General features: G+C 43.7%; 1 protein-coding gene across 11 annotated transcripts in view; it reads right to left on the bottom strand.

The window, feature by feature from the left end:
• Window positions 1-13,043, bottom strand: part of CLIP-190 (Cytoplasmic linker protein 190) — a 166,996-nt gene extending 153,953 nt beyond the window's left edge. For 5 of the 11 annotated variants that reach the window (XM_045752829.2, XM_045752833.2, XM_045752831.2 and 2 more), the window contains exon 1: window positions 12,885-13,036. The gene's annotated coding sequence lies outside the window, so the exon portion shown is untranslated. Of the gene's footprint in view, window positions 1-12,884 lie in introns of all 11 variants that reach the window. The other 6 variants (XM_045752830.2, XM_069302560.1, XM_069302561.1 and 3 more) reach the window with 4 other exon arrangements.
• Between the last annotated feature and the right edge of the window lie 202 nt (window positions 13,044-13,245).

Here is a 13,245-nt window from a genome sequence, read left to right as displayed (position 1 = left end):
TAAGCCAAGTTTTCCTGAATTAATATATTTACTATAATTTTTTTCTTATGAAATGATAAAGCAACCCTTTTCTCTATGTATGAGGTCAATTTTTTTTTATTGGAGTTAAAATTAACGTAGATATATGACCGAACCTAACCAACCCTACCTAACCTAACCTAACCTATATTTATCGGTAAGGTTAGGTTAGGTAGCCAAAAAAAGCTAGGTTAGGTTAGGTTAGGTAGGTTAGGTAGACGAAAAAACATTAATTCATGAAAACTTGGCTTATTAGGCAAATCGGGCCTTGAATAGTAGGCTGAGAAGTGCGTTCTGGCTATTAGGTACGACATATATATATATATATATATATATGTCGTACCTAGTAGCCAGAACGCACTTCTCAGCCTACTATGCAAGGCCCGATTTGCCTAATAAGACAAGTTTTCATGAATTCATTGTTTTTCGACTACCTAACCTACCTAACCTAACCTAACCTAACTTTTTCGGCTACCTAACCTAACCTAACCTATAAAGATAGGTTAGGTTAGGTTAGGTTGGGTTGGTTAGGTTCGGACATATATCTACGTTAATTTTAACTCCAATAAAAAAATATTGACCTCATACATAATGAAATGGGTAGCTTTATCATTTCGTAAGAAAAAAAATTGAGAAAATATATTAATTCAGGAAAACTTGGCTTATTAGGCAAATCGGGCCTTGCATAGTAGGCTGAGAAGTGCGTTCTGGCTATTAGGTACGACATATATATATATATATATATATGTCGTACCTAGTAGCCAGAACGTACTTCTCAACCTACTATGCAAGGCCCGATTTGCCTAATAAGCCCAGTTTTCATGAATTAATTGTTTTTCGACTACCTAACCTACCTAACCTAACCTAACCTAACCTAACTTTTTCGACTACCTAACCAAACCTAACCTATAAAGGTAGGTTAGGTTAGGTTAGGTAGGGTTGGTTAGGTTCGGTCATATATCTACGTTAATTTTAACTCCAATAAAAAAAAAGTGACCTCATACACAATGAAATAGGTAGCTTTATCATTTCATAAGAAAAAAAGTAGAGAAAATATATTATTTCAGGAAAACTGGGCTTATTAGGCAAATCGGGCCTTGCATATTAGGCTGAGAAGTGCGTTCTGGCTACTAGGTACGACATATATATATATATATATATATATATATATATATATATATATATATATATATATATATATATATATATATATATACATGTTAGGTTTATATTGAGGTCCCTCAAACCTTGGACCCAAATGAAGCTACTTGCAGCTCCTTTCACTGAATCTGGCATGCTATCGAGTCTCTTCCACTCTTAGCAGGTCCCTTTGTAGACGATACTCGTTCGACCTTACTGCAGAGAGCCTGGGCTAGATTCACAAAGAAGTTACGCAAACACTTACGAACCTGTACATCTTTTCTCATTCTTTGGCGGCTTTGTTTACAATTATTAAACAGTTAATGAGCTCCGAAGCACCAGGAGGCTGTTTATAACAATAACAACAGTTGATTGGCAAGTTTTCAGTCTTGTAAACTGTTTAATAAATGTAACCAAAGCCATCAAAGATTGAGGAAAGATGTACACGTTCGTAAGTACTTGCGTAACTGCTTCGTGAATCTGTATTGCTTGGCGCCCCAATATGGTCGGAGTCTTGTTGCCTCTCTTCTGGGCTCAACTAGCCACTTAAGATCCAAATCTGCCGATTTTCGTGAGAGTGCCCAAGGTCACAACCTCCCCGTCCGAAGAGGTTGTACTGAACAGTGAGCCAGGCTCGGCTCCCTGGGACGGGCTCAGTGCCCGCCGACGACGTCATAGAAAGCTCGTCGCTGATTGGCTGAGCACCTGAGTCACCTCCACTCACCGCTCACGTTGTATAAGCTTTAGGCATGTGTGTCGCTGCACTCCAGCAAGACCCGGATGAGTCGCTGTCCGCCCGTGCGCCATTTTGTATCGCAATCTGCCACAATTTACCCCCTTTACAGCCAAATATCATGCAAGACTGTGTACAAGACTCGTTCCTTCTTAACCTAAATCACAGTTTGGGCCGTCTGCGATCTTTCTCGGTGGGTAAAAATGACTTCGAGCCGGAGAGGACTGTTATTATATGGTGATCTAAGAGTGAGGTCGGAGACAGTCGAGGCTCGAAGAACAAAATGTTCCTGGCACTCAAGCTGAGGCGCCTGCAGGAGCCTGGTGACGCTACTGACGCGTTACTGTCACAATCAAGCACGTAAAAATGAAGCACGTCACAGTGAAGCACGTTACAGTGAAGCACATCACTGTGAAGCACGTCACAATGAAGAAAGTCACAATGAAACACGTCACAATGAAGCACGTCACAGTGAAGAACGTCACAATGAAGCACGTCACAGTGAAGCACATCACAATGAAGCACGTCACAGTGAAACGCGTCACAATGAAGCACGATATGGTGAAGCACAACACAGTGAAGCACGATATGGTAAAGCACAACACGGTGAAGCACGATATGGTGAAGCACAACACGGTGAAGCACGATATAGTGAAGCACAACACGGTGAAGCACGATATGTGAAGCACAACACGGTGAAGCACGATATAGTGAAGCACGATATGGTGAAGCACAACACGGTGAAGCACGATATAGTGAAGCACAACACGGTGAAGCCCGTTACAGTGAAGCACGCCACAGTGACGCTTCCAAGAGTGACTAAACCGGGAATGAATGAATGATATATAATTAAATCATGAGGCATGGCCGCGGGAGTACCCCCCCCCCCACCCAGGCTCTACACCCGGTGTGTGTGTGTGTGTGTGTGTGTGTGTGTGTGTGTGTGTGTGTGTGTGTGTGTGTGTGTGTGTGTGTGTGTGTGTGTGTGTGTGTGTGTGTGTGTGTGTGTGTGCCAGAGTGTACGCATGACAGTGGCATCTTAGATGTCGTGATGGGTTAGTGTCATGTCATGTGACCACAAGTTGTCATGCGCACCGAGACCGTCTTCTGGTTGGCAATCTCGTGTGTTTATTGTTTGAGTTTAGACGGCAGTGTTCCTCTCCTGGGCTCAATACTTTCAGTCTCTCTCGGGCTCAATACTTTCAGTCTCTCATGGGCTCAATGTTTTCAGTCTCTCATGAGCTCAATTCTTTCAGTCTCTCCTGGGCTCAATGCTTTCAGTGTCTCCTGGGCTCAATACTATCTGTCCCTACTTACCTCACCCTTCCGTCCCTGAGCCTGAAGGGCGGTTGTGTAATTCTGTGGTTCAGTTTATTTGCTGCTGATGCTTCAGATGGAGAGATGGTTTCTTCTCTATAAGAGGACCAGGTCGTAAGAGGAACGCGTCGCAAGAGGAGCGGGTCGTAAGAGGAACGCATCGCAAGAGGAGCGGATAGTAAGAGGAACGCGTCGCAAGAGGAGCGGGTCGTAAGAGGAACGCGTCGCAAGAGCGGTGGGTCGTAAGAGGAACGCGTCGCAAGAGCGGTGGGTCGTAAGAGGAACGCGTCGCAGGAGGAGCGGGTAGTAAGAGGAACGCGTCGCAAGAGGAGCGGGTCGTAAGAGGAACGCGTCGCAAGAGGAGCGAGTCGTAAGAGGAACGCGTCGCAAGAGGAGCGGGTCGTAAGAGGAACGCGTCGCAAGAGGAGCGGGTCGTAAGAGGAACGCGTCGAAAGAGGAGCGGGTCGTAAGAGGAACGCGTCGCAAGAGGAGCGGGTCGTAAGAGGAACGCGTCGCAAGATGAGCGGGTCGTAAGAGGAACGCGTCGCAAGAGGAGCGGGTCGTAAGAGGAACGCGTCGCAAGAGGAGCGGGTCGTAAGAGGAACGCGTCGCAAGAGGAGCGGGTCATAAGATACAACCATGCATGGACCGCAGGTTGATTATGTAACCAGGTTCCAATACCTTGTCCTTGAGGGCTTCTACAATATCCATGTTGTAACTGCACTTGTCATATGCACACGCTTCAGAGTTGTCAAGGTTGTGGCGCGGTGCCTTGAATATATTTGCCCAATCGGCAAAAAAATTATAGTACCTGTAACGACAGTTGGTTTATAGGCCTACGTATAAAATATATGCACTGATGAACTTAACAAAATTACAGGTTTTGACCTGCAACTGTGACGTGCTTCATTTTGACGGATGTACAGAGTCCAACAATACAAGAGGCAGGCATGAACAATCAATGCAGCACAATATGCAGCAACATCAACAACGAAACACTGGATGGCAGAGATGCACAGATTCCGACACACAAGAAACGGCCACGAGCAATCAATGCAGTCCGATGTGCAGCAATACCATCAGCAAAGCGATGGAGCACAGTTATGCACAGATTCCAACAATGCAGGGGATGACTATGAGCAATCAGTGCAGTCCGATTTGCAGCGACACAACTTGTGAGGTGGGAAATATAGACGTCGATTCCGAAGAGGAGTTCTACTAGAACAGGCAACACCAACCGAAGCCGTCGTCTGGCCATTACGTATACTGCAGTGGAACATTCAAGGTCTTGGAAGTAAAAACCACACCCTTCAGGAAGCTGCAATCAGTAAAAAAGCAGATATAATTGTTTTGGAAAAAAAACTCTTTTTCCAGCTACGAAGTCCTTCAGATTAGCTGGATATCAGCACTATGTTATACCGTATGAACAGGGGAGACAAAGAGGGTTAATGATCCTAGTCAGGAACACCATACCCAGCAAGAAAATAGACCCAGTTTCATGTGGGGATGGAGTAGAGGTATTAGCAATAACAGTGAATATGGCTAATATTGAGCTCTTCGTAGACAACGTTTACTAGCCCCCACTAGACGTAAACTGAAAGAAGAGGCAGTGCTTGCCTTGGCCACGTATGAAAATGTAATTATTGCTGGGGATTTTAATGCTCATCATCAAGAATTAGGTGCAACTGGGCCGGCCAATGCAAATGGGCATCATTTAGCTGCAGCTCTGCGAGAAGTACCTGAAATTACACTTCTCAACACTGGGGAACCTACTCACATTCATGGGGGTTCCCTTGATCTTAATTTAATCTCAACAGCACTCAAGCATCAGGCGAAGTGGGAGGTAGACCCGGTGATCACCAGTGACCACTATGCTACTGTCACAACACTAAACATAGAACGACCTCCTACACCACCTGCACAACCTCGGTGGAATTTTAAAAAGGCCAACTGGAATATATACCAAGAGGAACTTGAAAAATAGTATACACCATACACGCCACCTGAGGATTTGAACATTCACGAGACCAATCTGCAGGAAGCCATTGCAGCTGCTGCAAACAAAGCTGTTCCAATCATTATCCCAGGAAACGCAAAACGAAAGAACTATTGGTTTTATAGTAATGAAGTTAAAGATCAAAACCACAGAGTCAACATTTTTAGAAAACATCTAAAGAGAAACCCCACACTAGAAGGAGGAACTCTGCTAAGAGCATTGATATCTGAGGCAAGACGAGTTTCTAGAGAAGTAAAGGAGGCAAGATGGTTTGAGTGGTGTCAAACTCTAAATGAACATAGTAGTCTTGGCAAGATATGAGGTCAGATTAAAACCATATCAGATCGACCAGCCCGACCACAAGCCATTGTATTCAACCATTGCAGGAGGCTGAAACTTGCTCTCCAATTTGCAGAAAGAGCGACTTCATATCAGCTTATTGCAATGGTCAGAAGGCAGCAAGAACAATTAAAGCAAGATAGGTTGACAGCCATGCATGAGAGCATAGCTACAAATGACGAATGTGACTGTCCCTTCACCAAACAAGAACTAATCAGAGCCAAAAAAGGTGGTAAGGACACTGCACCAGGTGCTGATAATATTACATACTCAATGATCACACATGCAGGTCCTGCTGGAGAACAAGGAAGAGTGGACGATATCAATGCATCTTGGCAGCAAGGCAAACTACCGACCTCTTGGAAGAAAGCAGACATCATTCCAATTCCTAAGCCGGAAAAACCTGGCAATTACATACCATTCCATTAACATCATGCATTAGTAAAACTAAAGAACGGATGGTCTTCAATAGGCTACCGTGGAAGACTGGAGACCTGCACAAGCACATATTTGGCTTCACTAGAGGAGTAGGTACTGCCAACTGCATAGCAACATTACTAGGAACAGTTAACTCAGGTCCAGCTATAGTGATCTTCCTTGATCTAGAAAAAGCATTCAAACTTGCAAACCCGCAAGCAATTTTACACACCTTAGTTAAAAAAGGTGTAAAGGGAAATATGCTAGGATGGATTCAAGATTACCTAAGTCACATGTATGCCAGAGTAAAGTTGCAAGGACAAGTGTCGGACTACCACTTGCATAAGAATGGGACTCCACAAGGAGGAGTCCTCAGTCTTAGTCTTTTTTACATCTATGGAAAACCTCATTACCATGATATATGCAGAAGGGGTTAAATTGCTAAGCTATGTTGATGATATAGCATTAATCATTACAGGTCCTTCACTTCTAAATAAAGCACACGGTGCATTAGATAAAGTAACATCTGAATGCAGCAGTTTAGGGCTAAAAATATCTGCACAGAAGTCTAAGGCAATGAGACTAGGCGGCAACACTCCAGACAGGCACTTACACATTCAAGACATTAACCTTCAGTGGGTTACACAATATCAATATCTCAAGTGTGGAAAGATTCTAAAATAACATTCATCAAGCAAATTCAATATCTGAAGGAGAAAGCAAAATCACGACTCTATACAATGAGAACAATCACAGGGCCCCGTCTAGGAGCGGGACACAAAGTGTTAAGAATGTTTAACATACACGCCGTTCGTTCCCTGGTTGATTATGCAGCACCAGCCTCACTCACTCTTTCTTCTGGTCAGTGGGCAAACGTTGAGGTTATTCAAAATGATGCAATGCGAGTCATAACAGGGGCTCCCAGATGGACTAAAATACTAAACCTAAGAATAGAAACCAAGCTAATGTCGATTGAAATAAAGGTAAAAGGGATTGCTGCGTGTATGTTGACAAAAATATTGACTAGACCTAGAAACAGTTCACTTAAAGATATAATCACTGGAGCACTAACTCGGGACAGAAGAGCCTCCAATAGCAACAGGTGGACCCATTGTGCGATAAACACCATAATACATTTGATATAACAAACACAATCACTGAGAAGGGTGTCGACGAAATATATGCAGACTTTGTTATGCAAGCCCCTTGGGAATCGCTGCCAGCAGACTTTAAGATTATGGCTCTTGAAGGAAAAAGAAACCAGAATAATTGTCATATGCTATGTAATAGTGCACAGATGCATATAGAAGCAAACTTGGCATCTGACAGCTTCACATACTTCACTGATGGATCAGTAGACCAGCAGAGACAAGAAACCGGAGCTGCAGTTAAAGCAGGAAACTGTAAATAGTTGGAGACTCAAATGGGTGTTCGACTTTACAGAGATGCTAGCATTCAAAAGGCTTTGGAACATGCTCTTGCTTAACACCGAGAATATGTTATCATACATACAGATTCGAGAACTGCCATTGAGACCTTGCAACATGAGCACATACGTGATAACATCCATTTGATCACAAATGTAATATCATTAATGCAAACACTCAAACGTCAACGCCGTCAAGTACGTATAAGTACATAAGCATGTACTTATCAACTGGGTGCCAAGTCATGTGGGAATAATAGGAAATGATATTGCAGACGAAGCTGCAAAACTTTCAGCTAAGAGAAGAAATGTAGACATTTACATACCACAGAGTCTATCACAGATTAAGAAAGTAATTAGAAACAGAGCAATGCAAAAGATGTATAGTGACCACAACACAGCAGTTGCAATATCAGGATCTGCAGTTTGATACAAGAATTCAACCAACTACGAACCACTTAATTTGATGACAGGGAGCAGTAGAACAACAGAAGTACACTTACATCGCATCAGGCTTGGATACCCATGTGCATGAGAAATAGGCTTACAGGTTTCGGAAGATGAGAGGAAATGTCAGCAGTGTGGAGAAATGCCCGACAGACCACTGGAACATTATCTAAACACAGTGCACAGTTACAAACCCATTAAGATTTTAACTTAGATTCAACAGAGCAGAAGTTGTTAAACACATGGGGACAAATCTTACTGAAGCGACCATACAAGTCATAAATACTCACACTCCGTTGAAGTAAAACAAAAACAAGCAACACTTAGTGGGCCAGCCAGAGGCTTAGGGTTCATGCAGAAATATCCCTGCAAAAAAAAAATCATACATGGCCTTCCATCTTCCAGACAAAGATATTTACCATATTCATTGTGCACAAGTGTGTACGTGTGTTCAAAACTGACACAGTGGCTCCCCTAGGTGCATAACTTCAACATATGAGTGGCCAGAGAGAGAGAGGGAAGGAGAAACAGGGAAAGAGAGATGGAGGGAGAAACAGGGAAAGAAATAGAGAGAGAGGAGTGGTGACTAGTATGAGCGCCGGACAGTCGGCCACACACTAAGAGTTGACAACCATCTCAATTCTCGATGATTGGATTACAGTGGGCGGCGGTGGTAGTGGGTGGGCGTCAGTGGAGGTGGGTGGACGGCTGTGGTAGCGGGTGGACGGCGGTGACGGTGGGTGGGACATATCAACAGTATCGTTCACATTATGCTTCGTACCTGGTGTTGGTTCCAAGGAATCAATGTTCCCGAGGGCCGGTCCCTGTCCAGGCCGCCTGGTTGGCGGTCTGGTCAACCTTGCTGTTGGATGCAACTGCTCACAGCCTGACGTATGAATCACAACCTAGTTGATCAAGTATCCTTTGAAAGTGTTTATCAACTTCTCTCTTGAACACTGTGAGAGGTCGGCCAGTTATGCTCCTTGTGTGTAGAGGGAAAGTGTTGGAAGGTCTTGGGCCCCTTGATGTTGTTAGTTCTCTCAACGGGGGTATTCTGCACATCCTGCCGTGCCTCCTGGTCTCATGTGGTGTTATTTCCGTGTGCAGGTTTGGAACCAGTCCCTCTATAATATTTTCCAAGTGTAAATTACCATGTATCTCTCGCCTACACTCTAGAGAATACAGATTTATCATTTCTAAGCGCTCCCAATAACTTAGATGCAAGATGTAACCAGCCCGCCATACCTACATAACAGCAATGTGCTCTTGAAGGTGTAGAGTTCTCAAGTATTATGGTTTGTGTTCCTTTTGTTGGTGGGCAGCACCAGGATGGGCTATTAAGGCTCTAAACCAATTAAAAATGTTATGTATTTATTTATATATATATATATATAAATGTAAATCGAAGATTTATAATGGACCTGCGAAGAGAGGAATCCAGATGACCAGGAACAAGACGAGGCTTCTCCATGCCCAGAGAGGGGTAGATGGGTAATAGTTACAGGTCTATGGAGACCAGGAACAACTCCCATCTCCGGGGGGCTATCTAGAGGTCATGCTCTGTAATTGGTTTGTAGGCCAAGTGCCTATAATGGAACCGTCGATTGGCCAAATAGAGAACAGGGGGAGGTGGGGGGGAGCAGCTGGCTAAAAGTTGTTTGTTTTTCTTTATTAATTAACATGCAATATAAAGATCACATTTACATCAATTTACAAGGGAAAATGCTACACGTATATATAGTTTATATATATTTTATGTAATTTTCAGTAAACCAATTTTTCATATCATCACAGAACATGAGCCGTAAACCCCAAATGTTATACATGATCCTGCCTCGCAAGAACTTCAATATTCTGTCTACTGAGTAACAACCTTCCTGTCTGCCTGTCAACACACAGAAATTAAATAAAAAAAGTAGCATAATTATTGTATTCTTAATTTTCTTGCATTTGATGTCATTACACTAGTTTGCATTTGTTAGGGCATTTAGGATAGGATATCTTAATATGTTTAATAAATATATGTAAATGAACTACAGAGACATTTAAGTATTAAATGCAATCAATCGACATGAGAATGGTCCAGGACGGACCAAAACGTCGTCGTCCCTTCACGTTCTAGTGTGTGGTCTGGTCAACATACTTTAGCCACGTTATTGTGACTCATCGCCTGCATTAAATGCAATCTTATGTGGTCCGCTAAGTATGCTGTTTGTCACTCTACACCATCCCCTTTGTTTCATTGCGTGATTTAATTGTCAAATCACCTTCCCAGAGTTGTATATTATTATTGCCTCAGTATGACGGAGGCTGCGAGCACACGCACGAGTGCCCCGGCACCAGGTGAGAACCTCTTTACTTCTCGCCACGTGCCTTGGGAAAGCTGGGGCCACGGGCAGGTGTTAGCCACCACTGAAGTCAGAACACCTGCTACAGCAACAACATTTTTTTTTAATTTTTAAATTTTGCCCCAAGGGGAGAGTTTATTGGGCAGCGCCACTCATCTTGTGAGGGGACATATCGCCATAGCAGCATGTACAACACTCCCCAATTGGAAGAAAATCCGCTGGGTTGTTCATCCTGTCACTTGTACCCAGACACAGCTGGGACTTGCTTAACTGTCTCAAGTGAACAGCTCCTCAAACAAGAAGATTAACATCTGTCTACCCTTAAAAGCTTACGTTATCTTGCGGGTGCAAAATGGGGGAATCTTTTAGGAACAGTATCAATATTTGACAAATAGTGTTTTCCAAACTCAAACAATGTGGGGTTTATTGTTCTACACATACTTCTAATGTCTCTCAGGTGTTCACATTCACGTAGATAGTGGTCAAGGCGGTGTCCGTCACTCTCATCACAGATTCTGCAACTTCGCTGCTCAACTGTTGTTTCCTTTCCATATCTCCATGGATATTTGTATCCAAGACGGATTCTCGCTATTACTGATTCTCTCCCGCGTCCTCCTCTTCGGCCATAATGATTGGGGTTGCCAGCTGCAACCATGTTGTACCATCGTACAGATTCACTGGTTTGTGCTTCTATCCTCCTTTCCTCAGTTACCTTGTTGCTTGACAATACCTCTAATTTGTAGTAGAGTCTTGGGTATGAAGTATTCAATATGGTCACAGAAACTTGATGACTATTCCCTGATTGGTAAGTACTCTCACAGCTCTCTTAATTTCAGCGACTGCAACAGCATGTCCCTCGGGCTACTGCCGCAGTAAATAATACAAATAATTAATTCCTCAGGTGTGATGGTTCCTTAACCAAAACAAAACAGGGTGGTGGCAGCGTAGTTAGAGATTAAGGTGTGTGTATAAGTGGTTCCAAGGTACAAGTGGCTGCACTGTATGAACTAAGTCACTCGCTGATAAAGTATAAAGGAAACATTACACGCAGGTACAGCTCACTTTGAGCCCGTACAGCTTTGTACGGGCTCACCATAGCCCGTGCTACATGGACACTTCGTTCTGAGTAGCTAAATCTGAAACAACAACAGCAGGTACAGCGTCAGAGCGGTCAAGAGGTGACCACTTCGTTTCACCTAACTTAAGCTAAGTGTAAACACTGTGTGGCCACTACCCGTGGCTGCTAGAGGCCTGCACTACCCGTGGATGCTAGAGACTTGCACTACCCGTGGATGCTAGAGGGCTGCACTACCCGTGGATGCTAGAGACTTGCACTACCCGTGGATGCTAGAGGGCTGCACTACCCGTGGATGCTAGAGGCCTGCACTACCCGTGGATGCTAGAGGGCTGCACTACCCGTGGATGCTAGAGGCCTGCACTACCCGTGGATGCTAGAGACTTGCACTACCCGTGGATGCTAGAGGCCTGCACCAGGATTCAACAAACATTTACCCATCTACTGACGAACCTGCACTTAGATTCACTAAGCGTCATGTATTTCTTCTTACATGGCTATCTTACGAAGGTTCTCAAGTATTATCTACTAGTAGATCCCGAGGCTGGGCTCACCAAGGTGATCGTGCAGAGTTACCTGGGGTTAGATTCTGGTTCACCTGCTTCACCATTGATGTCACTATTACTTTTCGTTTGACCAATTACAGAGAAGGTAACATTGTTCATCTTTTCGCTTGGCCAGTCACGTTGCCGGCTCAGCTGGACAACTGACCAATCGCGTACGTTTTATATCAATTGATGAATGTTAATAAAATATCCTGAACATTTACTTTAATCTTGAACATAGTCCAAGACTAAAGTAAGCTCTCAGTGCATGTACACCTAGAAAAGAGGGTACATAACTCGTTGTTCAGCGGTGAGCAGTGAATTCTAGCAGGACCCGCCTAGCATGGCCAGCAAGCCTAGTGAGGGCGCTGCATAATTCTTATATATACTTATAAAATACTATGGCCGATACCGTCAAAACTGTTGAGCATTAATTGTGAGAACAGGATGACAGATTACAGGTACAGTATCATCAACCACTATGTGGGTGAAATAACTGGTAACTCTTTCAAGTTCATCTGTGTGCATTGCTATATTTGCATAATATAAATTTCATTATTATTGCTGCTCTTATGTTTGCTAGCCTTCAAGTTTGCAATACAACATACGACAGTCTCCTAAACGCTGTATATGTTATTTTTTTGTGCTAATTTCAGTTATGCTCAATAACTTTCAAACAGTAAATCTCCCATGGTTCAGTATGATCATACAGTAACAGTCAAAAAATACAACATCATACTCAGTGTGAGAGAGCTACGACTTGCCACAACCCCTGTGAAATATATACAATCTCTGAAACAGTATACGAAGTATACCTGTAGGCAAAGTATTAATATTCTGATCATAGGTTTCCTTAGGTTTGGTGAGCAGTGGTTCGTCGCTGTGGACAACTGCCAAGTTTAGAATATATTTTACTTTACAATGATGATTAGGTCATAATTCTTTTGTGTTTCAAGTGCTTCAGCTGCTGGGTTGTTACACTGAGACAGTTACAATTACCATGGTAATGGTGGTAGTATTTAGTGTGAATGGGAGGAAGGAGGAGGGGGCATAACTAGGCTACTCAACCCTATCAACACTGACCTTGTTAACTAACCACGTGGTGAGCAGTGGATGGCAGCGTTAGTATGTACTAAATGTATTCAGCAACAGTATATACCAACGGTATACAGCAACGGTATATCCCAACAGTATACAGCAACAATTCTGGCCGATCACCGCGTGCAAGAGCGTCCACGGAGTTATTAACTATAGGTCCGTCCACCACCACACCACGCACCACACTGTCGGCCGTCCGCCACTACACACCACACTGTCACCCGTCCACCACCTCACCACGCACCACACTGTCACCCGTCCACCACCTCACCACGCACCACACTGTCACCCGTCCACCACCTCACCACGCACCACACTGTCACCCGTCCACCACCTCACCACGCAC

Source organism: Procambarus clarkii, chromosome 48, assembly GCF_040958095.1.
Source record: "Procambarus clarkii isolate CNS0578487 chromosome 48, FALCON_Pclarkii_2.0, whole genome shotgun sequence".
Classification (NCBI taxonomy): Eukaryota; Metazoa; Arthropoda; class Malacostraca; order Decapoda; family Cambaridae; genus Procambarus; species Procambarus clarkii.
Note: the sequence above shows the minus strand (reverse complement) of the source record. Positions and strands in the feature narration are given on the sequence as shown.